This window comes from Diabrotica virgifera, chromosome 7 (genome assembly GCF_917563875.1).
Source record: "Diabrotica virgifera virgifera chromosome 7, PGI_DIABVI_V3a".
Lineage (NCBI taxonomy): Eukaryota > Metazoa > Arthropoda > Insecta > Coleoptera > Chrysomelidae > Diabrotica > Diabrotica virgifera.
Window position 1 is genome coordinate 49,330,971 of NC_065449.1, and position 25,601 is coordinate 49,356,571.

The following is a 25,601-nucleotide window of genomic DNA, read 5'->3' on the forward strand; positions in this document are numbered from 1 at the left end:
CACCGTGCGAGAATTGTCAACGAGTGTATAGAAGCTCATGGCATTACAAGAATGGAGTGGCCACCGTGTTCACCTGATATGAATTGCATTGAACATGTTAGGGCCGAAATGTCTAGGCAACAAAACAGGCTCCTTCAACCGCCCCAAACCTTAGATCAGTTGGCCAATACATTACGCGCGATTTGGGAACGTATACCGCAGCAATTCATCAATAATTCAATAAGAGGTCTTCCAAATAGAGTTAGAGCGCTAAGGCGACACAGAGGTGGACCCACACACTACTAATTTTTCTTTTCGGGATATTAGAAATTGAGCAGGAATAGAAATTTTAGGTTGTTAATTTTACAATATTTGTTTATTTTCTATTTTTTTTTCTTAAAGAATTTCTTTCTTTCGGTTTATCTGTATGAAAATACGAAGTAAAAATAAATCTTTATTTATATCACTCCATTTTTCTATTTGACCTTATGAACAAAAAATAAAATACACATTTTCATAATATCCACTTCAATTGTTGAGAAGTGTAGTAATTGATTTCAAAAATAACAAGATGAAACTCACAGAGGAAAATGAAGAAGAACAGGAACGTTTGAAAAATGACAAGGAACATCAGAAACAGAAAATGGACGAATCAGATAAAGAATAAACAGTGGAGATGAATTTGGCAACGAAAAAAGGACAAAGAAAAGAGCGGAGAAGGCGGCAGAAGAAGATAAAAGAAAGTGTACCTGGGATTCCTCAAAAGAAGAGATGAGCCCAGAAGAAGAAAAAATGAGATTAACAAAAGAAAATGAAACATGTGACTCCTTAAAAGAAGAGATGAGCCAAGAAGAAGAAGAAATAAAATTAATAGACGAAAAGAATACATTTGAAACAGTGGTATTTGAAGAAGAGCGATGTGAAAACGAGGATGCAGAATACACCATAAACATGTGTAAAGTACTTGAGGAAAAAGAAAGAGAATTTATCTGCGGAGAAGGAAAAGAAAAGGAGATGCGTTTGATTTTAAGAGACTATGAAAATTTAATAAATGAAGAAAGTAGAGTGGCAAAAAAGTATGAACATTCAATTGAGGTGAAAAACTTTGAAAACTTTCAATCGAAAACATACCCGATTCCATATAAGTATCGACAAGAGGTGAAAGGGGAGATTAATAAAATGTTGGAAAATCAAATCATAGAGGTAACTCACCGTATATCAATCAATCCTATCGTGGTATACTTTGGGCTAATTAGCAAAATACAAGGAAAAGTTATTTACCAGCAATTTTATTGCTGGAATCGAATCTTATTATTGTATCTATTAATAATATAGATATGCAAAGTGCGCAGATAGTGTGCTACTTTTTTTATAAACAAAATGGCGCCCGAAAATCGTGTTTTTTTCAATTTTTGCTCTATAACTCCAAAGATTTTAACTTTAGACCAAAAACAATCAAATAAAAATTCACCGCAATTAAATTCTGCATAGACGTGTTTTTTCCGATTTACTTCGACGAAAACTTTCCCCGGAAAAAGCGGGTTTTTCCAACAAAATCTTTAATTTTCAACTAAACTTTTAGATAAGTAGTTGTTAATCAATAATTAAATAACTTGGTAATGTAAAAGCCCTTTCCGTATGTATTATAATTCCAGAAGTCTATGGAAATTGAATGAACAGTTTAGCAACAATTAAAATGTAAATTAAAAATTTACGGTCGCTATAATAACGACAATATTTACGATGCATAAGAATAACCATGATTTTTTCATAAAAAGACACTGTACCTATCTAACGTACTTTACAGAATTGAAATTGGCCTATTTAAGCGGCTTCAGAAATATTTTAAAATTATAAACAATTTTTTGGTTTATAAACAAATAGAATATCTTGAGAAATATTGAACTAAATTAAATTGTGAAAACAGTATTCGAAAGTCAGCGGCAGGGCGCTTCTTTTAAAAGAAAAAACGTTTAATTGTGACGAGCGGTTCCTGAGATACAACCGGTCACAGTTGACCGGAATTTACGGCAAAGATATAAACAATAGAATCATAATTCACCTTTTTGTCTTTGTCCTCTTTCTCCACATCAATTTTCATGTCTTTAAAATCCTCATAACATAATATATTATTATAATAAAAACTATCGATAATACGTGTGAAAATTGCCAAAAATAGCAAAATTCCAATCAAAAATTAGGTTGGAGAAAATGTAACCCTCAAAGTTCAAAATCGGTATACGTTAACAAAATGCATTTTCTCGGCTTCCCATGGAGCAATTTCCTTTATTCTTTTATTTGTTTCCTAATAACTCGAGTAGAGCCATTGAACTAACGCATTATTAAATGTCAAACTTGCTTTTGTTTTGTTATAATAGATTAATTTATTTATAAGAACAGAAAATTACATATTTTCTCCAGTTTTTTTAGACAAACTTACTACAAGTGTACCTTTTAAAGTTAAAAACATAAATATTCTCATTTGAAAGCTGTATAATTATTTAAACAATTTTTATTTAAACAAATTAAAATATTGTGTTATAATAAATAAATTAATTTATTATAACAAGACAAAAGCAAGTTTGACATTTAATAATGCGTTAGTTCGATGGCTCTACTCGAGTTACTTGGGAACAAAAAAATAATGAAGGAAACTGCTCCATGGGAAGCCGAGAATATGCATTTTTTTTAACGTATACCGATTTTGAACTTTGAGGGTTACATTTTCTCCAACCTAATTTTTGATTGGAATTTTGCTATTTTTGGCAATTTTCACACGTATTATCGATAGTTTTTATTATAATAATATATGTTATGAGGATTTTAAAGATATGAAAATTGGTATGGAGAAAGAGGACAAAAATAAAAAGGTGATGGTTTGAAAATTATGATCCTATTGTTTACATCTCTGCCGTAAATTTCGGTCAACTTTCACCGGTTGTATCTCAGGGACCCCTCGTCATAATTAAACGTTTTTTCTTTTAAAAGAAGCGTCCTGCCGCTGTCTTTTGAATACCGTTTTCACAATTTAATTTAGTTTAACATTTCCCGAGATATTCTATTTGTTTATAGGCCAAAAAATTGTTTATAATTTTAAAATATTCCTGAGGCCGCTTAAATAGTCCAATTTCAATTCTGTAAAGTACATTAGATAGGTATAGTGTCTTTTTATGAAAAAATCATAGTTATTCTTATGCATCATAATTATACCCCATTCCACGAACATACGCCTGTTTTGAATTACTTCGACAACGAATATTTTACTGTGCAAAATAAGAAGAACGAAAGTAAATTGCAAATTACATTGTTGTTTATTGGAATAATTATTAGCGCCATTTACTTTCGTACTTCTTACGTTGCACAGTAAAATATTCGTTGTCAAAGTAATCCAAAACAGGCGTATGTTCGTGGAATGGCCTATATTGTCGTTATTATAGCGACCGTAAATTTTTAATTAACATTTCAATTGTTGCTAAACTGTTCATTCAATTTCCATCGGCTTCTGGAATTGTAATATATATATATACGGAAAAGCAGTGGAGATTTCAGGCTATGCTTGGATGCCAGAAATATCAACCAACACACTGTATCACAATATGAATCACCTTTAAACATCGAGGCCATTTTTGGAAGAATTACGGGTTCACACATATTTTCTAAAATTGATTTAAAACATAGTTTTTGGTTGATACTTTTAGCTGAAAAATGTAGAAACTACACAGCATTTTCAATCGATGGTATTGTATACCGTTTTAAGGTAGTGCCTTTTGGGTTGCAAAGTGCTTGTGCAGCACTGGTAAAAGCGCTACACACCATCCTGAACTGCCATGAAGATTTCACAGTACATTACACCGATGATTTATTGATTTTTTCACAAGATAAACAGAGTCATCTGAAACATATAAAAGTAATTCTGGAAGAATTGGATACAGCCGGATTAAAATTCAACATCGAAAAATGTCAATTTTTCCAAAAGGAAGTGATATATTTCGGTTTTAAATTGGACACGAGAGGAGTTAGTTTAGCCGAAGACCGAGTCAAGCTCATCGACGAATACCTAAGACCATCAAAAAACATTGGGAAGCTTTCTCGACACGCTCAATTATTTTAAAAAATTAATTCCTGATTTAGGTCAAAAGGAGATACCTTTAATAAAGTTGCTGAAGAAAGGGATAAAATAGAATTGGAAGGAGGAACAGGAGAACACTTTTCAAATTTTAATAGAAGAATTTTCAAAAGGAACGAAAATATATCACCCCATGTATAATCTACCATTTATTTATACTTCGAACAGATGCGTCTATCCAAAAATTTGCAGGAGTGTTATCGCAAATACAAAACGAACAAGAAGTGCCAATATATTTTATCTCTCGGGTGACAAAAACACATGAACGAAAATATAGTGTGAGAGGATTAGAGTTTGCCAGCGTACTATTTTGTGTGAACAAATTAAGGTCTTATTTGTTGGGCGCTAAATTCACAATCGAGACGGATCATGCAGCGTTGGTCCACATCATGAAGAATCGATTAGTGAATAACCGAATACATAGAGGCATGCTGTTATTACAGGAATACGATTTTGAGTTCCGATACATCAAAGGAAAAGATAACATCATAGCCGACACTCTCACACGAAATGAAGACGCAGGAAAAAAGGAAAAAATTACGTTACATGTGGGATTAAACATCTTAACACAAGAAGAAGGTGTATTTTCTTTAAATGAGATAAGAACAAATCAAGAAGACCTGGAAGAAAGAGAAAAAAGAAGAGCAGAGAAGGAAAATGACCTATTTTTCAAGAGAATAGACGGGAAAGAACTTTATTTGGTGAACCAAACATTGACAGAGAAAATTATAAAAAAAATTACATGAGGACAATGGACATATCGGCAGCAGGAAAGTTTGGCTGGTTTTTCGAGAAAACTATATCTGCCGACAGGACTACCGTATTGCCAGGGAGATTACACAAAAATATGAAACTTGTCCAAGATACAAAAGTAGGAATTTCAAGAATGAAAAATGAAAAGTGGAAGAATGAGTGGAAAATTGGAAATTGTAGCAATAGATATGTTGAGTGATCTGATTATGACGACCCAAAGGAATAAACATATTTTGGTGATGGTTGATGTTTTTTCAAAATATGTAAAATTATATAGTTGCCGTACCACAAAAGGAGAAGAGATAATGAGAAAGATCGACAATTTTGTAGCTACCGTAGGAAAACCAAGAAGAATTCTTCTAGACAATGCGACGTATTTCCGAAAGGATCGTTTCAAGGGACAGCTGAGAGAAAGAAGAATAGAGACAATCTTTGTCAGCATCAGACATCCTCAGAACAATCCTTCTGAAAGATTTATTCAGGAAGTGACAAAATTTCTCCGTAATGCGACGAATGGACAACATCGACGACGGGATAGGAAGGTAGCGGAAATAGAAAATTATCTAAACACCATCCCGAGTACGGTAACCAAAGAGACACCGGAATACATTTTGAAGGGTGTGATGCCGATAAGACCATGGGAAGATCCAGAGCCAAGAGAATACCAACAGGTGTTGGAAACGGTGCAGAGGAGGCTGCGACGAAGTAATGAGAAATATGTCCAAAGGCAGGATCGAAATAGAAGAAGAAGAACAGTGACGTTCCAGAGGTGCTTGTAAGGGCATTACGAGTGTCAAATCTCACTAGCGATATTTGTGCGAAGTTAATGCCTGTTTTCGAGGGTCCTTACATAGTGGATAACGTAAATGGAGTAAATAGCTATGTTTTGACGCATGTTGATTTGGAAAAGATCAGAAGAATTTACAATATTCACGATGTGTACAAGTATCAGGAGTAAAGGAAGGAAAGACACATAATAGATAGTTAAGGTAGGGTATAGGAAATAAATTAAGAAAATGAAATAGGTATACAGGAAAATTGTTTTGCCTCGAGAAAAATCAGTTGCAGGTGCAGAGAATTTTATCGAATGCAAAAAGCGGGGATTTTGTTAAATAATTTTTATCGGGAAAATTTAGAGAATTAATTTTATGTCAAAGACCACGCGATCATAAATTTTCATCGCCCTGTATATAGCCAAAATTTGTAAATAATATGATTTAGCCGTAAGCAGTGTTTCGTGGAAAGAGAAAAACGTTTGTGATAACGATTCTACGTACGGATTTAGGCAATTCAAACAATGAAATAAATTACGGTCGGTTTTAGAAAGGTAATGTGCCGCTTTGGAATAGACAATAGAATGTTTCTAAATGACTTCCTATAGGGGAGTGCATTTAGATTTTCACTTCGGAAAAAATCAAACAAGAAAAAACTTTTGTAATTTCATTAAGAAATGTTTAATAAATAACATATCAAAAAGTTCTACTCGAGAAGTGGGTGCTTCATTTTTTATTAAACAAATGAACAGCGAAGTTAGATGTTTTTTTAAATAACTCCGAAAATATAATTTTTAGAAAAAAGCTGACTTGAACTATTGAAAAATTCAGAAAATTTTACAAAAAAAACCTTATACAAAGATTTTTCTAAAATTAAATCTCTAGCTTCTGTAATTTTTTATTTATAACGGCCAAAATCACCCTTCTCACACACATTGGCGCACTGTAAACTAGCGTTGGAAGAAGTGCACGGTTGAGTTTTTTTAATGTCAGTCTTTAACTATTGGATCAAAAGAAATTTTACAAATTGGACATGAAAGACGATGAAATAAGCTATCTTATGGTTGTAATAAAAAGAAATAAAATGTATGGACATAAGTACGGTGTGGGCGGAAAGTGAGCCTTACATGAATTTTGTTTAAAAATGATTTAAAAATGTGTAACTAATACAATTTTACTTATAAAACTCTTAAATTTGCACAACTTACCTCTCAATCATCTTACTAAACGATGGTTTATTCAAAAAAAATCTCAAAAATTTAATTCAAATAATACGATGTCTCAAAAAATGTAATTTTTGAAAACTTCGTAATTTTACAGAATTCCCACCAATTTAAGACGGTATTACTCAAGTTTGAATAAATCTAATACAATTTTTTTGCTATTTTTTTAGAGAATGGGATGTAATCTTTAAAAAACATTGAATTATTTTAGTTTTAAAATGAAATAAACAATTTCTTTTTGAGAAAACTAAGAAAGATAACAAAAATGTAATAAAAAAACCGAAAATTACCAGCTGAAAAAATGTATATACAGAGTGATCAAAACTTTTTTCTGTAAAACTTACCTAAAATACATTTAATAATAAGCTTTGACAATAATAAATGTCCAACAAAAAAATTTTGTTTTAGCTCTTATACAGTATGTCTGCGTAACTTGGAACCTATTGATAACTTTTTTAATATCAGTTTTACGAAAAAAAGTTGTTCTTTATAAAATACTCTGCATCGTATATAACATAAGATGCAACCAAATATCAATGATATTTGATCAAATATCAAATTTTGTTAATTTTGTACGAGGTATGTCAAAAAATATGAATTTCACTCAAGAGTAAAGTACCTTTATATTTCACAATATCGAAAATTTTTATAAAAGAAAATTGTTTGGAATTAAAAACTATGTTTTAATATGTAATTATATCCTTCTAATCGAAAATTTGTTTTTTCTTTAAATATTCTAATACATTTTAATTTTTAATATTGTGAAAATTATTTGTTTATCTTTTTTTAAGAATGAAATTCCATATTTGTTTGATTGGATTCTACTTGTTTTTCATTTAAATATCCGCCATTTTGAAATTTAAATTTTTAATCTTTAATTCAGATTCAACAACCTGTTAAAAATAAAGACAATAAATGTTTTAGAAAAATGTTCTTTTTTATGTTCTTTTTAGAAAATCCGCATTTTGGATCCGCCATTTTATAGTTTATAATGTTAACATTTAAGTTAGGTTTATCAAAGCTCTCAAAAATAAATATATGTAGAAATAAATACGCTTTGTAAAGAAATTATGATTTTACAACTATTTTTTAAGTTATCCGCCATTTTGGATCTGCCATTATATAATTTAAATTATCAAAATTTGATTCAGGTTCAGCAAACTCTCAGAAATATCCACATATATGTAAACAAACACGTTTTATAAAAAAAATTCGGATTTTACAACTACTTTTTAAGGATTTTTAGGAAAAAATCCGCCATTTTGAATTTGCAAATTGTAATGTCAGATTCGGTTTCAGCATAATCAAAACTAAAATAAAAACATTTTTTATCAAAATAAAATGTTGAATTCACCCATATTCTTAACATTATATTTATACAAAATAATTGTTATTGTTTAAACAATTAATAAACAATTAGCGGCGAAATTTGTGAGTAGAACTTTTTACTTTAACATATTTATAAATTAACAAAAAAGTTTTAGAAAAATATAACCTTGTTTGATTTTTTCCGAAACATTGTATCTTTTCGTTCTTATTGCACTCCCCTACTAGAAAGAAAACGACGGTAAACAACTTGTTTAGTTTTAGAAAATAGGTTTTTTTCTAGGATATAAGAAAAAATTTAATTTTAATATCTCCTGGAAATTTTACAAGACAGAAAATTTGTATACAACACTATTTGTTCTTAAGAAATGAAATAGGCATGTAATGTGTAGAGAGTGCATGTATAGGCATGCCTGAAATAGGCATGTAATATGAAATTTAAAGGGGTGCGTTTTTGAGAAATGGGTGAATTAGTCCCTGGGCACAGGTTACATTAGGGTGAGTTCTATGCACTTTTGGTACAAACACGTCTACATAAAAATTGTACCTGGTTAAATTTCCTATCTAAATATATCTTTTTAAAGTCAAAGGTACTTTTTTTTACAAAAATATATTCAAAAGAAAAAGCCCAAAGAAACCCAAAAGAAAGAAATTTTGTTTTTTGTCCCATAACTTTTGTCCACGGGGATATAGGTACAGTGGCGGTCTCAAGGGGGGGGCGACGGGGGCGATCGCCCCCCCCCCCAGAAACCTTAGTTTTCTGAAAAATTGAGAAGTTAATATATATATTAATCCGAAGTGTGAGATCGAACTAATGCATTGCTATTATTGGACAAAATAATCTAACAGTGTGAAAACGTCCGTAGACAGATTATTTTAATAGCCTACGGTTAGTTTTGATATAACGTAACAACATCAAATACGGTACAGTGACGTTTCTGTAATGTTGTCGTTGAAGTGACAGTGGCAGTGGCAACACTGTATAAGTCACGTAGAATAGAACAAATCTTCTTCAGTCAGACGTTGCTTGCTAGCCTTGCTAGTTACTACATATTGGCCGTGTATCAATGCCTGGCAAAGTCAAAGGGCTATAAATAAGTGTCAGTTTGCTCAAGCGTTTCCTTTTCCATGTGCAACTGCAAAAGACGACATCGACATGGTAAGTTTGTTTTGCATGCATCCAAGGCGAGAACCTTGATTTGTGCCTTACTGAACAGTACTTTCATTATCACTGTAGTGTGTATGTGCAACATATTTTCACTTACACTGCCTTTTAGCAAGCTACTTCAAAAACCTGATATTGACTTGAAATGTACATTGAAACATTTTACGGACATGACCAAAGCACTTGCCAATCAACGGAACACAGCGATTGTTTGCTTTAAAGATTTGTTCCAAGAAGCAAAGGACATCGCCGAGAAGACAAATTTTGATATTAGTATTCCAAGAATATCACAAGTGCAGAAGAATCGAGCCAACCACGCAACTAAAGACCCAGAGACATACTTTAGAGTATCAGTGTTCCTTCCCATTCTAGACTCTGTAATGGAAGACACAAAGTCTCGTTTTCCTGAAGAAACATTGGAGTTGTACAATCTTCACGTATGCATGCCTCGAATACCTGATAACCAACTCTGTTCAGGACATGTCTGAATAAATTGAGTGTTTAGTAAGGAGGTACAGTGAACTTTTTGATATGTCTCAAGCTGAAATGAAATGCTTATTGAAAGGTGAACTACAGCTTTGGGAAATGCAATGGAAAGACACGGACGAATTTCCAAAAACAGCGCTGGACGCGTTCGACAGTTGTAACAGAGATTTGTTCCCTACAGTCAGCAAGCTACTTCTAGTCTTAGCTACACTTCCCATCAGCAATGCTTCTGCAGAGCGTAGCTTTCAATCTCTAAAGAGAATAAAGTCGTGGCTAAGAACACGGATGCGTCAAGACAGGTTGACTGGACTTGCTCTACTCCATGCCCATCGAGACATCCCTGTAGACCCAACGAAAGTTTTAGAACGATTTGCCAAAAGTGGCCATCGAAGACTTGAATTCGATTTGTAATTACATTCTTTTTAAAACCTTATAACTTGTTATTTTATTACTTATAACCTAATAAAACTATTACAATGTATAATGTGAACCTCCTTTTTTTCCATTCTAATAGACTAATTCGTATTGTATATTTATTGTAAATTTTAACATTTTAAAAGGTAAAATGTGTTTTGAGCTCTTTCAATTCAAGCGTAAAACTAACATTGTCAGACCAAACCTCTGAAGTTTGACGTTTGTTCGTGATAAAGTAAAACCACCTAAATCGTCAAAGGTTTAGAAAGATGAGACTTGCTTCAGAGGCTTGCCATTGAAAAATACTATCACCCACAAACCTTTTCTATTAGACTTTGAGTTGTTTTCAATAGTTCTAAATTGGTTTTTGATACAATCACAAGAATACAAAATATATTTTTAATATTTTATTTGTAAGTTAGCCGAACAATATTTACAACAAGCTTTAGAGGCTAGCTTTTTTATTTTTTATTATAGTGTAAAACTGTTTCCACTCATACTAATTGTAATAATAATAAGTGATTTTCCTTTTTCTCCGTTCGTCACAACCACTAAGTGACAGTCAGTCCATATTCGGTCCATCAACTGTTCAAATGAATAAAATGCCTTTAAAACTCTCAAAATCTTGCCATATTTTTAAAAATTTTCCGGACCCCCTTTCCGGCTGGGGGGCTGCACCCCAGACCCCCCTGCAACAGACCATCGCCCCTCCCAAAATCTGACTCTGAGACCGCCACTGTATAGGTATAGACATTGCTTCACAGAAAAAAAAACTTACATATTTTCTCTTTAAAATGATGCTTAGTAGAGGTCGTTAGGATTTATAGTTTTCGCAATATGATTTTTCAAAGTTCGCCACTCACAGCAATTTTGGGCAATTTTCCTTGTTATTTCGCAAATATTTTTCTGTAACTTTTTTCTACGCAACTTTAGGCATATACAATGGTACATGTAAGAGGAATAGAAATCAATTACCTTTAAAATGTTCTACTGTATAATGTTGTACGACTTCTTTTAAAGAGGTTATCTTTTTCAAGATTTTATACTTTTAACAAGTTTTTATATTTTTTACGATTATTTCTTAAATTTCCCATTATAACTTTTTTTCTTCTACATTTAGGTATATATTATATAATTAAAAAGAAAGCTTATTGTGTTTACTTTAAAATGGTGTATTATAAAAAATTCTAGGATTATTTTTGAATAAGATATGCTTTTTCAAAATGTAATAAGTACTTGCAACGATTTTTGATTTTAGGATTATTTTTTAAATTTCTCCTTATAACTTTTTATGTGATTGTGTGTTATGATTGAATCTTATTTTTTATAGGTAATACTTTGGATCCACTTGACTCGGCCGGGCAAACTTCAAAATATGGATTAATTCCAATATTTACTGTCAAAGCTCCTGCACAACAAGCTTTGCTTGAAAAAATAGCATGTAAATGTACCAAAGGATGTACAAAAAACTGCGGTTGTAGGAAGATAGGAATTAGTTTTTCAATATTCTGCAAAGGGTGCATGTGCATGGGTACTAATTGTGGGACTCTAAGATAACTGAGGTGTCAGAGGAAGATATTGAAACTAATGCTAACGAAGAGATGGACTTTGATTTTGAAATTTTTTAAATGTCAACGTTTAAATAATTTTAACTAAAGTGATGTTTTCTAAGACTAATGTTTATGTAATTTTTGTAAAAGAAATAATTTTAAATAATACATGTAAAAAAATATCAAAGAATCACTCGGTTTCCATTATTTAAATATAGATGATACACCATTTTAAAGAACAGAAAGTAAGCCCTCTTTATTCAGCAATATATAGTATATTCATGTACAAGAAAATAAAAGTTATAATGAGAAATTTAAAAAATAATCCTAAAATCAAAAATCGTTGCAAGTACTTATTACATTTTGAAAAATAATATCTTATTCAAAAAGAATCCTCGAATTTTTTGTAATACAAAATTTTAAAGTAAACAGAATAAGCTTTTTTTATTATATAATATAATATATACCTAAATGTAGAAGAAAAAAAGTTATAATGAGAAATTTCAAAAATAATCGTAAAAAATGCAAAAAATAATATTTTTTTATATTAGGTATTATATATTATATAATATAATATTATACTTGTAATATACAATAGGTATATCATATAATAATATAATTTTATTTTTATACTATATTATAAAAAATCGTTAAAAGTATAAAACTTTGAAAAACCATAATCTCTTTAAAAAAAAAGTCGTACAACGTTAGACAGTAGACCATTTTAAAGCTAATTGATTTCTATTTCTATTACGTTTACCATTTCATATACCTAAAGTTACGTGGAAAAAAGTTACAGAACAATATTTGCGAAATTACAAGGAAAATTGCCCAAAATTGCTGTGAGTGGCGAACTTTGAAAAATCATATTTCGAAAACTATAAATCCTAATTACCTCTACTACACAATATTTTAAAGAAGAAATATGTGGATTTTTTTTCTGTAAAGCAATGTCTATACCTATATCCTCGTGGACAAAAGTTATGGGACAAAAAACAAAATTTCTTTCTTTTGGGTTTCTTTGTGCTTTTTCTTTGGAATATATTTTTGTAAAAAAAAGTATCATTGACTTTAAAAAGCGATATTTAGATAGGAAATTTAACCAGGAACAATTTTTATATAGGTATATTTATCCCAAAAGTGCATAGAACTCACCCTAATGTAACCTGTGCCCAGGGACTAATTCACCCATTTCTCAAAAACGCACCCCTTTAAATGGTAGCACTCCGCGGTTTTTTCATATAAAGATGTCCATTGACCATATGAAATAATAAAACCCCGTTAACGTTGTAGTTCCTTTTAGCTATCTTATTTTGAATATAATCAATAGCCTATATAGCCATATTCTTTAACAATACCGTAATATCGTTTTAATAATATTGTTGCTAAACAAGTAAATTTTCATTGTATACGAGGTGTACCAATGAAACTGCGTTTTTTTTTTTTTCTTAAATTATGCATCACCCTGTGGAATATTCTAGCATTTACAAAATACTGAAATTGAAATCTAACTATAGCCTCATGTTTTCTAAACATTTTGTTTTTTGATTCATTCGCGTAAATTGGACCATAAAAAAAGTTAGGTAATTTAACAACTAGCCATGTTTTTCATAAATACAGGGTCTTTTAAAATAAGTATGGCAACCTTTAAAGGGTAATTATGCATGAAAAAATAATGACAGTTTGCTTTATAAACGGTACGGCCGCAAATGCTTCGTTTCTGAGATAGGGGGTGTTGATTTTCTTCTTACAAACTGATGATTTATTTATTGCTTTAAAACCGGTTGAGATATGCAAATGAAATTTGGTGGGTTTTAAGACGTAGTTATTGCAAATTTTTTGACATACAACTAAGAATTCAATATTTACCGTTGGCGCGCATACGGGTAATATGACAGCTCATATTACCCGTATGCGCGTCAATGGTGATATTAAATTCTAACTTGTATGTCAAAAGTTGTATAATAACTACGTCTTAAAACCCACCAAATTTCATTTGGATATCTCAACCGGTTTTAAAGCAATAAATAAATCGTCAGTTTATAAGAAAAATTTCAACACCCTCTATCTTAGAAATTAAGCATTTGCGGACATAGGTTTATAAAGCAAACTGTCATTATTTTTTCATGTAGAATAACTCCATAAAGTTTGTCATGTTTATTTAAAAACATACTGTTTTGATAAAAAACATGGCTAACTGTTAAAGTACCTAACTTTTTAACGGTCCAACATAAGCGAATGACTCAAAAAACAGAATATTGAGAAAACATGAGGCTATAGTTGGGTTTAAATTTGAGTATTTTGTAAATGTTAGAATACTCCACAGGGCGATGCGAAATTTGAGAATAAAACACAGTTTCATTGGTACACCCGGTATACAATGAAAATTTACCTGTTTATCAACAATATTATTAAAACGCTATTGCTAAAGAATAAGGCTATAACATATTAAAAAATCACTTAAATCGGACCACAGGTTTAGGAATTGCGAGACATCAAAAATTACCAATTTTTAAGGTGTCCGGTTAATTTTGTACTCGAGTGTACCATATTGGTTTTTCGCCAATTTAACAGTTGTACAGCATAATTTATTAATAATTCATAAATTCATAGAAGATATAAGTAATCTATTTAAAAGGTAAATTTAATAGTGTTTTTTTTATATAATAATAAGGACAGTCTACCGAATTATTTAAATGAAAATTTGTTAAGAGAAAAGGAGATAGTAGAATTAAAGACTATTTTTTAAGATAAGAAATTTTGACAACAGAATAAAGTTTTAACATACATTTTGAAATCTTATATTTATGGTATAGTATATAATATAAATAAATAATATTTGAAAAATTTATATGATTTTGAGTATACTTATTTTCCGTGTTTTGTCCTGGATAAAGTAAGCAACGAGAAATACTAGAAGCCACAAACTAGCCACAAGACACACTAGAACCACAAAAAGGTGAGACAGTATAATCAATGAGCCTTGAGAATATTTTATTGGAAAGTTTTATTAAATTTTGGTTTTTTTCCATGAGTAGTAATTAAAATAATTAATTAATTAATTGAATTAATAAGATGCTGATTAATCTCATAACAGAGAGAAAATACAGAACATAACAATACATACCCCCAAAAAATATGCCTTGTTGTACCTGCCAAGTCCTATGGCTGGCTTATGGGTGGTAAAAACTCACAAACTACACCGGTTCGGAATCGGTCCCGACACCTTCTTGAAAGATAGAAAAAATCTGTCGTCACCTCTGCGAACCACGTGACCAAAGAATTGCAGAATTCGTTTCCGACATATTGTGGACAGCCTTTTTTTATTATTGAATTGGTTTAAAATGGAAACGTTTGTCCTATGAGCTATCCAAGGTATGCGTAGCATTCTTCTCCAGCACCACATCTCAAAGGCATCAATTTTTTGGCGCTCGCATGCGCGAAGAGTATAAGTCTCTAACTTTTCTACACACATACAAACATACATACTAGTGATGCAACGATTATCGTTTTTTGAACATTCGCGAATACGAATGCGAATATCTAATAGCGACATTCGCGAATGCGGATGCGAATGCAAATGTTCAGTTTTTTAAAATTTGTTTCTATTTTTGAAATGTTTTCTAAATTTATAATGAGGAGTTAATTGATATTTAGCGTAAATCAATCTGAATCGTAGGCTTTATTATATTTATACCAAATCATAAAACAACGTGACGGCTGATAATCTGATTATACGAGGTTAAATTACCTTTTTTAATAAAAAAAGATGAGAAAGAGAATTGATTTTGATTTTATTAATCTAACGTTATTTTCAAATTATTGTTTCTCTGATACCTATTCATATTCGCAAAACATTCGCACACATTTTGCGAATGCGAACGCGAATGCGAATATGCAAAAAGATGCGGATATTCGCGAATGCGAATGCGAATACGAATATTCGTTACATCACTAATACATACATACAAACATCTCCGCTTTTTAAATAGAAATTGAGTAAAATTTCTGAGTTCGGAAACTACACCTTTGGACCAAAATGGATGGTTGACATATGGATTGGCTGGTCTTTTCCTAAACTTTAAGATGAATTTGGCCCAATTTTCAATTCAGTCAGGTTTATAAAATTGAAAACTTCGTGTATATATCGGTGTCGCATGTAGAGTGGTGTGCGACACTTTGGAGAACTACCATTCTTTGGGATATCCAATAATGAAATATTAAATAACCTGACAAATTATGTGAGTTCTTTATTTATTTAACTCTTTGTGTTACTTTCTTACAACTTAAGTATATATTCTCATTTCTTATGTAAAGTTAATTCTAAACCAAAAACTAAACTACTTACACTTATTAAAGCAATATATACAAAAAACACACTTTGCAAAGTATTAAGCTTCAGAGCTTTAAAATAAAACGTGCTTTTCTTCTGCGCTGCTGCGACAGCTCTTTGAAACTTCAATTGGTAAATTTTATATTGGTATTCCACGAATCCTGTTTCTTTAAGAATTGTTAATTTTTTATTAAAAATCTTAAAAAGTGGATGTCCTTTTCTAAATGGAATCGTAAAATATAAATAGCTGTGGAAATCTTTTGTTAATATGTTTAAAAGAGGAGCACCATTTTCATCTTGGTACTCCTGGCCATCGAGGTATTCAAGACGTTTTGAAATAAGGAATGACACTGTATTCTTTTGGTAAGCTGTCATATTTATACAATTCCACAAATTTGCATTAACTATTATTTCGCTATGCCAAGCGAAGTAATGTTCAAGAGGATCTTCTGACGTTTTATAAGCATCAACAAGGATTTGACTAATCAAACATATCTTAAACTTATATTTCAGCAGATCTGTACGTTTTTTAATAGGATTATATGAGTTGTCTTTCCTCATAATATCGAACATTTGGCTTTTATAAATTGTTGTAAATATTAACGCAAAAATCAGATAGTTTATAAAAATAATTTTAGTTGACCGTTTTTCAGAATAAATAGTAACAGTTCCTTCAAAGAGCACAGCCAAGAGAAAACATAAAACATTAGTGTTCTTCTTGTCAGGAACTAAATAGTCTAATATTGAAATTACCACATACAGAGTTAAAAGCAAAAGAACAAAATACGCCCACACAGAATTTTTGAACTCTCCATAAAATATTGTCCAATTATTTGTAAACAATATATTTGGTGTTATATAGACCAATGTATCTTCTGTAATCCTTATAGTTTCATCAAACGCATAGGATTGAAGACTACGTCTTGAAGAAAACAAAGCGCCATACACATCATAGCTCCGATTATTTATAAATTCTGAACTAACATCAATGATGTTAGTTCGATTTTTTGCCTTAATATAATTTAACTTAACGTTTATGTTTTTTGCAATCATATTTAACAATTCGATATGAATTCCTTGAGATAAAGTTATAACAAAAGGAGGATCGATGTCATAAAGCACGTTAAGGCAATCGAACTTTTTGATAAATATTTTGTTAAGTTTTCTTTTAATTTTCGGCTCATTCTCTTTTTGTGTTGGGCATCTATCAATTAACTGATAACTGAGTGGTGTCATTTTGTAGAAGTCATAGTATTCATTCTTAGTGTTTAGTGTGATAAATATTGCTTTAGATATAAAATATTGTTCAAGGATATTCAATGTATCTTTGTCTACTTCTGATACATTAAAAATAAAATATTTTAAATTGTCTAATATTTTTAGTTTATACAAAATATTTATAACTTCGGAAATATCCCCCGAAATGAGATATATATCTGGGGACATTGTGGAAATTGTGTTAATATCACTACTTTTACGAAACAAAACTGCAGAATATTTTATGATCCTTATATTTGCATTGACCAAATAAATAAATTTTTTGTCTTGATTTATAAAATCCAAAACTTGATTTATACAATCTTCTAAGATATTTGAATTATTTGTAATAGAAATATTTGCTTCAGTCGAGAGTATGCCACTGGATAATAGGATGAAGAGGATCATTTTTTGTATTACGTCTTGTAATACATCTAAATAAATGAAAAAACGTAAAATATATTTTGAAGTATTTTTTTGATAATAATTGTTTATATATCCAACATATGCTCAAAGCTAACAAATTATCCTTTCCATATATATTATAATCTTTTCTGACATGAATAATTGTATGTAATTTAATACACACAACCTTTAACCAACGTAGTCCCGCTCAGACTATTTTTGGATTTATTTGTATCGATAGATTTTTAAAATCCGAATATGTTATAAAAAAATGTATTCTCTTAGTAAGAACAGTTATTTGCCAATATAAACTATTTTATTAGCTGTAAAGGGATTAAATCCAATGTGGCTGTCAAAACTTTGTAGATAAAGTCACATCTTATCAGGGTGTAATTACCTAAATGTATATTTAGTAGAACCCTTTTGAAATGAGAAATAGCAATTAAATTAATTGCCATAGGTTGTCGAGGCATTGGGCTAATTAAAAAAAGAGAATATATAAATGTTAACGAATAGCTTTAAAACATACAGAGGGTTGGTGGGGTCAAATGAATATTGTTCTTGTAAATTATTTCTGGTTTGTTGTCGCATTAGTTACATTTAGTCTAGATTATACGCTACACCTTGTCTTGCATTTACTTTATTATCAATTTTTGTTCTTCGTTTATCCCATGATCCTTGATATGGTTTTCTTACGATAACTTTGGCTTTATAGTTGTTTTTATACATATCTTATTCTCGTTTTTTGTGTGTGGTTTTGGAGATTATTTAAATATGCTTATTCATTTTTTTTACTGCAACTTCTGTAGTCCAAATTCTTAGGCTACTATTCTTTCCTATTGGTATCTATTTGCCTCCTACTTCAACTGTTGCGTTTTTAATGAATTCTTGTATGTTGGACCATTATAAATTTATATTAATTTTAGTTGTATGTTTTGAGTAATTTATAGACAAAAATAAACATCTTGAATATATACCATCAGACTTGTACCTTTCTGTGATGGGTATTATTTTCTATAATAAGAAAATACATTGTTGGTTTCAACAAAATAAGCCAAAATTATAATTCTGGGTATGGTTTGGAAAAGATTTATCATGATCAATAGCCAGTTCTACTACTACTATCGGTTTACAGCGATCTCCGACACCTTCTAACTCTTAACCGCCATTCTTCTCTGTTTAACCATAGACCTGGAGGGATTTCTCTTACCTCTAGTTTTATTCAATTCCCTCTCTGCAGCTTCTTCTCGGCCTTCCTCTTTTCCTTCTCCCTTGTGGTGTCCACGCCAAAATCTGTTTAGGGATCCTGTCATCTGGCATTCCTGTACATGGACGTACCGTATTAGTTGTTTTGTTTTTATTTCATCAATTATTGTAGGTGTGACTGCCATCATTTCTCGTATTCTCTCATTTGGTATCCGCTCTCTTCTTGATTTTCCTGCTGCTCGTCTCCAGAAGTCAATTTCTGTTACTAGTAACATTTTCTCCGTTCTTTGTTTTAGTGGTCCAACTTCACTGCCATGTGATTATAGTTTTAAGTATGATATTGTATGTGAGCGGTTTATTTGCTTTAGATATTGTTTGGTCCCACACAATGTGGTTCATCATGAATATGGCTTTTCTACCCTGTATGTTACTGTCTTATATAGCAGCATCGAGTGTTCCATCTTTAATTATCTTCTTACCGTTATCTTCTTACCCAAGTACTTTTATTCATCACAGTGTTTAATTTCTACCCCATCGTCTAATATAATGGACTGCTTTGTCCCTTTAATACACACGGCTTTAGTTTTCTTGATAGTGACGTCGAGACTCCATTTGTTATATTCTTCTATTAGGATCCGCGTCATATAAATCAAGTCGTCATGATCCTAAGCAATCAGAATAGGGAACTTGCATAAATTTTTAAATATTAAAATTGTATTAAAAAACATAAGGTAACATGATCTTAAAACGCTTACACGCAAAAAACAAATATTTTTAACCCATACGTTTATTACGAGGCTTTGAAAATGCTATGAAATTCAAATTTCTTAGGAGGCGCTTGAACGTGCTTCTATTGGTCTGACGTCACGGACCACGGTCAACCGGGCTAGGAGTCAAAAACAACGCGATTAGAGTATTACGGGAATTGTATATTACATTTTAATCGCATTTAAATGGGAATTACCAGGTAATATTTGTATTGTGGTATAGTTCTACAGTTCTACAATCAATTGTAAAGTTTCAAAGTGAAATTTCGAAATCTTTAAAAATTGCTACTTTTCTAAAGGGTTTAAAACGCATAAGTACTATTACTCATGAGGGTTTTTCAAAACAAAGCGATTAGGTTATTCTGGGGATTGTATAGTACATTTTAATCGTCTTTAATACTTGAAAGGCTAAGGGTAAGTTTAAATGAATTGAACTAAACTTGGCGATTAAAAATACCAGTCTTTACTAATTAACGGAACAGATTTTAACGGAAGAGAAATCATCTCCAAGAGACATAAATGTGTGTCCTGTTTTTATCTTTAGAGTTAAAAATAGATGCATCGTTTGTGTTTTATTTCCATTAACTAAAACGTATAAAATGAAACGTACACAATCTAGTCCTGTCGCCAGGGGGGGTATAACGGCCTTCTTAATTCAGATGGACTTACCCACGTTTTTTTTATGTATTTTGACCCGTAGAACACGAATTTTTTGGGTAACAGTTGATCCGAATGTCGATAAGATTGTTATAAACAAAGAAGTTGAGGAATTACATAACAGCGATTTCTCGCAAAACAAAACATTTTTTTGTATTTTTTGGGTCATTCTAACCAAAAAATGTTCCTACAAGTTTTTTCGTAGGATGCATAGTTTTCGAGATAAACGCGGTTGAACTTTCAAAAAATGGAAAAATTGCAATTTTTGAACCCGAATAACGTTTGAATAAAAAATAAAATAGCAATTCTGCTTACCGCCTTTAAAAGTTTAAGTCAAATTATATCTGTTTTGAATATTTGTATTGCTAAAAATTTATTTTTTGATTGTTAAAAAAAGCTATAAACACATACTGTTTCCCGTGCCTAATACATGCGTTTTAATGCATGCTACTTAGAAATAGCCCCGCTTGCACTTTTACCTCCTCTACGTACTCGTTCGATTTTAAATGAGAAATCATTGAAACATCACTCAAGCACTAGGTGTTTATAGCTTTGTGTTAACAATAAAATAATACATTTTTGGCAATACAAATAATTAAAACCGATATAATTTGACTTGAACTTTCAAATGCGGTAAGCAGAATTGCTATTTTATTTTTTAATCAAAAGTTTTTCGGGTTCAAAAATTCCAATTTTTCGATTTTTTGAAAGTTCAACCGCGTTTATCTCGAAAACTATGCATCCTACGAAAAAATTTGTAGGAACATTTTTTGGTTAAAATGACCCAAAAAATACAAAAAAATGTTTTGTTTTGCGAGAAATCGCTGTTATGTGATTCCTCAACTTCTTGGTTTATAACAATCTTATCGACATCCGGATCAACTGTTACCCAAAAAATTCGTGTTCTACAGGTCAAAATACATAAAAAAAACTTGGGTAAGTCCATCTGAATACAGGAGGCCGTTGTACCCCCCCTGGCGACAGGACTAATCTAGGTCTGTATTGAAACTTCATCACTGTACAATTCACTGTACAATTCGCTATAAAAACCCTTTGTGTTTGTTTTCTGTTGTTCTCTGTCCATTGAACTGGCAAGAACCACAAGTTCTTATCGAGCAGGGAAGCATGTTGCCCTTTGAGTACTCCTAACACATTCAATCTTTTAACATCGACTTGGAGTCGCTATAAATATCATATAAGTATCATGTAAACCATATTTTTCGATGTTACCAATTTCATAAGGTCGCTAGTTTCATGTACTAAGCAGATCATGAACGCACTGAAGATGATCTGATCTAGATCGAAAACGTTTTGCGAATCGTTTTGGATGACTTTTAATGGTTTTTAATAAACTTTTTTATACCAATGTAACGAAGTTTTTACTGTTCTTACGATGTCAGTTGGACCAGAAGCATTTTTGGGGTCCGGTCAATAATTCTACGAAGAGCATAGAAATAAAGATAAACCATATAAACATTTGCTTGCTTCAAAATTGATCACTCCTTGTATTAGTCCACATGAACGCGGGTGTGGCTTACTACTTTCTAACGTATCTTATTGGGCAATACTGAAGAGTAATTGGTCAAATTGTTCGGAAGTGCTTAGGCTCAAATCATATCGTTATCTGGTCAAAATACCTTCTCATGTTTCAAAGGCGGCAAGCAATATAAACACTAAATAAACAGTGTCGTCGTCATAACTTACAATTATTTTATTTTTATAATACATTTTTTGTCTCATTTCTTTAGTACTTAAAAAATGAATAAGCACATTAAATTGCATTTGTAAGTATTATATACTTCTAATGATCAATTTTAAATTTTATTGTATTGTATTATACTGAAACTGTATTGTTTATACAGGATGTCCCATATATTATGCGAGATTTAATGACGTCAATTTGCTCAGTCCGCTGATTGGATAATGTAATTAATGGAATTTTTCATGTTTCATATTTTTATTTTTTCCATATTTTCCTTTGTATGTGTCCATGTCTAAGAGCCATATATGAGGAGAGGGAGTGTACATTGATTGAAGACTCTTGATTTTAGGTATTGGGGGTATTTTTTTTTTCTTTAGAATAAAAGACAGTTTTCCGAGTGATGCCCAGGCCAATCTTATTATTTTTTTTTTATTTCTTCGGTCTGATTTTTTTTATTTAATTTAGTGATTTGTCCTAGAATATCTCTTTTACTGGCTTTATTCTTGTTTGTGCCACTGTAATTATTGGTTCTCCTTGTTGATTGGTCATGGCTTTTGTTTTACTGTAAGCGATGTTCAGTCCCATCTTTGTCGATTCACTATCTAGTGCTTCCATCATTCTTGGTAATTCTTCACTATTTTCTGTTTTAATACAATATATATACTTACAAGTCAAAAGTGACATTTGGAAAAATTGTGTAGCTCAAGTTCAAGTAAAATAAAAATATTATCTTGCTTTGTCACCAATATTAATGTCTTCTTCTTCTTTTCCTTCTTCTTCTTCTTGTGTAGACATGACTGTCTGTTTTTCAATGTGGCTCCAGTAAGTTGTCATTCCATCGTTTTCGTGGTCTTCCCACTTGGATCCCGCGTATGAAAAAAAAGTTGATAATTAGCAAGCTGAAAATTTTTTAATAGCTTAAGGGTGTGTAGTTGGAGAAACTTTGATACATGGGAACACTGGAATAGGGGAAGTTTTAATTGTGGAACAGGTTAAAAATTTGGAACGGCCAGACCACGAAAACGGCACATGTATTTTGTCCGACAGAACAGACTTAAACTCTCCGAACAGAGATTAAACTCTCATGCAAAAATCAGCCTACTATTTATCACCAAATGGGCGTTTTAATGAGTGGAACATGTAGAATATGTCAAATGACAGGAATTATGACAGCTGATAAATAGCAGTCTGATTTTTGCATGAGAGTTTAATCTCTGTTCGGAGAGTTTAAGTCTGACCGTTCCAAATTTTTAACCACAATTAAAACTGCCCCTGTTACAGTGTTCTCATATATCACAGTTTATCCGACTAGACACCGTTTAAGCTATTAACAAATTTTCAGCTTACTATTAATCAACTTTTTTTTTCATACGCGGGATACAGACCTAACTGATCGTCTTCCTATTGGGGAACCGTCTCTCGCCGTCCTTACTACTTTGTTTTTTGTCATTTGGCTCATGTAGTTGTTCCATTATACTCTTCTGCTTTTTACCCAGTTATTGATGTTGTCCACCTTGCATATCTGTCGTATATCTGCACTTCTACCTCTTCCCATATCCCATCGATTTTTCAAAGTATTTTCATCTCTGCTGTTTCTAGCATTCTTTCTGTCCTTTCTGTATCAAGTCGTGTTTCTGCCGCGTATTTATGTCATTATTGGTCTGATAACTGTTGTGTAAATTGCGCCTTTCACTTCTTTTCCAATATTGGTGTGGTAGTTATAAACACGACAAGTGTCGAATCAAGTTCTGAACACACGGATAGTGATATATTTCAACTTGTCAAAAATATGTCCTATGTATAGTATTTTTACTACAAAAGCGATATTACATAGGTCAAAATTTTTGACGTAAGAGAACTGTCAAAACATTAGAATGTGAATTTTCATTATTGCCATGTTTATTATAAACATGGATATAATGAAGAGTCACATTCTAATGTTTTGACAGTTCTCTTACGTCAAAAATTTTGACCTACGTAATATCGCTTTTGTAGTAAAAATACTATACAGTAGTAAAAGTGATCTCTTCATTAGTCATGAATTAGACAATTCGACTGGAAGAGGAATTGTTCGTTTTCATGTATTTTATGTGTATATTCAAAGTGTAGTCTTATTTCTTTAGTTCTCAAATTAATAAGCACGTTAAATTTCATTTGTATTATGTATTTTTAATTATCTTTGGTGTCAATTTCATAAAGAAATGTGAACAGTTAACAACATTATTACTGTTTAACAAATATTGAACCATAATTTAAAAATAAAAGTTTACTCATTAATTTCTATTGCGCCGCCTATGTTTTACAAACGGTGCCGACAATCGGTGTCGAATTTTGTTTTTATACTGGTCCAACTGACATCGTAAGAACAGTACTTCTGTATGACTTTATCATTTTAAGATTGTAAAACAACAAAAATTATTATATTTGGTATCATAAAAATACTATTAAAATAAAATAAAAGGAGATTTATCTAGGATTACTTGTATTTTTATAAAAAAGGTAACAATTATCAGTTACCTATTTATTATAAGTTATCGTAATTTCAAGTGCAAATAATCCACTCCTATGATTGCCAACAAAGTCATCCTAAAAATACCGTAAAATAATTTCCAAAAATTGTTTACACAATTTACATAGTTAATTAAATAACCACTTTATTAACAAAAAACCTATCCGTAACGTACGCAAAGAGTACATACAGATAAAAAAAGAAACTTTAAAATAGATAATAGAGAAAGATAGAGATTTTGGTTATCGAAGTACATAAAATATTTATATCTCTGTACTAACAGGTACTCAGTGCAACCAGTTTTTCAAGAGCAGGTAATTTATCTTAATAAAATATCTGGTAAAAAGAAGATCTGTTGATTGCATCGGCACTAACTGTTCTTAGCTGAATTTCCAACCCCAATCAATTACGTTTATCTCTTGTTTGGTGGTTCTGTAACTTCAGTTTTTTATACATCTAATAGCATGTTTAGCAAAAAAATAAAACCTAGTTCATTTGAGATTTTTTGATTTCCATAGACCAATACTATTTTTAGCAACAATTGAATGGGATAATTTGTTTTTTCATATTTTAAATTATTACTAAGTTTAATGAAAGACTATGTATTATTATATTATTCATAAATATTTATGTTTTGTGATTAAAATTACTTCAAATATTATTAAAAAAATTGAAAAAAAAAATGGTTTAAACAAATTTGATGGTGTATATAACAAAGAATTTATTTAAATTATGCATATTCGCATAATGCAAAAAGTACACACAAATTAAAAAAAAGAAACGTCGAAATCCATAGGCGAGAACCAGAGATACAGCTAACAGTTCCTTCCCCCTTCTCATCGATCTCCCAAGTTTCAAGGCCAGCCGATTTTAAGGGTCACATTTTGAAACTTTGTGGACGATTTGCTTGAAAGTATATATTTTTTATATTTGGTACATTAAAATTTTGAAGTATGTTTTTTCAAATGTG